This window comes from Belonocnema kinseyi, chromosome 5, assembly GCF_010883055.1.
Source record: "Belonocnema kinseyi isolate 2016_QV_RU_SX_M_011 chromosome 5, B_treatae_v1, whole genome shotgun sequence".
Taxonomy (NCBI): Eukaryota; Metazoa; Arthropoda; class Insecta; order Hymenoptera; family Cynipidae; genus Belonocnema; species Belonocnema kinseyi.
This window is the reverse complement of record NC_046661.1, coordinates 48,085,473-48,087,320: the sequence shown is the minus strand read 5'-3', so window position 1 is coordinate 48,087,320 and position 1,848 is coordinate 48,085,473. Positions and strand designations below refer to the sequence as shown.

Sequence of the window (1,848 nt, the reverse complement as noted above, 5' to 3'; positions counted from 1 at the left end):
AAATGGAGTCGTGAAATTTTAATTCGCGATGCGCAAGAGCTCAGACGATTTAAACTTTTGAATGTGTTTCAGCTTAACATACAAATATTTCTAAGCCTGACATCTCAAAAAGAGAGTACATTTTTGGCATGAATATCTGCATGTTTCGCGTTAAAATCTTACCTGCTGCGCATCTAAATTTTAACATCTATTTTCTCCGTGTATAAGAAAACAAAAAGTTTTCAAAAATCTTTTAAGTATATATGAAGAAAAGATAAAATATTTGAAAATATGGGAAAAATGAGTACTTGCATGATTAATTTGATTTTCATTTCAAAGTTTCAAAACATCTTCTTATTTTATATAGTATGATAAATTATGATTATGTGTGAGCGGGAATTTTATTTTAAAAATAGTGATCATTATTAAACTTTATCTAGCATAACCATTAATAAATGAAATGCTTACTATAGTGAAATCTTTAAAAGTTCAAAATTGTCAAATATAGCTCGCTTTATAAATAGTTTAATAGTAGATTATGTACCTAGGCAGTAAATTTGAAGCTTATACGAGGATGCAGACTTTAACGTCCGAATCGAAGGCGAGGTCGGTAAAATTTCATCTGAGTATAAAACAACTTTACTGACGTGGTGCATACGATACTTTATCTGAAATATGCAGAATAAGAACTCTATTTCCGGAAAACAGCGGTTTATTGTACCGCACGCGGACGCGCGGGGTGTCATTAGAACTCACAAATTCTCTTTGTGGTTAAACTTGGGTTTAAAGTCAATTCTGCTTACTCTTCTCTTTCACTTTTCTTTCACTTTTCACTCACTTCTTCCTCCTTGCGGCACTTTACGTGCCGCTTGTCCCAGTACAATAAAGTGATATTTTACTGCCGCTCCGTGGGAAGATTCAGTGCGCTTTTTCTGCTTATTTCAGATAAATAATTATTTCCGAGTTTTATCTTGAAATAGCAAAGCTGTCTGATCACACAAAAAAACTTGTCGGACAGACTTTAATTTTTTCTTTAAAACCTTTAAATCTAACATACTAACCTGTACTTTTTTCATGCTTTTAACTTAATGTGAGTAAGAGCGATGAAGATCAAATATTTAAAAAATATGGTAATATTATGTAGCAATTTTTCATTTCAAATGTGGGTTGGGACAGGTGAGTAGCTAGACACTTTCTGCACTAATTTTTTGCTTTCTGAAATAAATACTTTACTGATATAATTTAAGACAGACGGAGTATTTTAATCAAAGGTGGAAAGTAAATAGGATTTTAAGTGCTTAACTTTATGGCAAACACTCATAGAATAATCAATATGGTATATGAAAAACTCACGTTTTCCAATAACACTTTCAATCAAAGATATTCTATTAGCAGATGTACAGATAAAATTACAGTTGAACTCTAGAGTGAGTGCCGATTTTGGGGCTGACCTTGGACCAAACTCTCTAAACAAAGGTGAACTCCAAATGTAAACAGTCAAGTATGGTCAAGCACTACACCCCGCCCCCAGCTCCTCTCACCATCCCGCTGTGCCACGTCAAATCTCGGAATACCAAACTCTGGGGGTCCTATCAGTCGGGTTCACTGTATTTAAAAAGCATAGTTTTAAACAGCATGAATTTAGGATTAAAAAAATTTACAAATAAAATGTTATTAAATTTTAAAAGCATCTAAAATTTTTAAATCATCAATTTTCTGTAGACTGTGTTATCTTCACCGAAGTATACCAGTAAAATGAAAAAACACACATTATTTACAGTCTGTCAAGTTAAAGCGTGGGTGGCTTTACTCGCAGTCGGTAAGGTGTATCGACATGATTTTGGTGTCAAAATATTAAGAAGAGCTCCC

General features: G+C 33.3%; 1 protein-coding gene across 1 annotated transcript in view; it reads right to left on the bottom strand.

The window, feature by feature from the left end:
* The window catches only part of LOC117173266 (protein O-mannosyl-transferase TMTC1-like), a 1,004,108-nt gene that overhangs the window by 222,962 nt on the left and 779,298 nt on the right, over window positions 1-1,848 (bottom strand). The gene's annotated exons all lie outside the window — the stretch shown is intronic.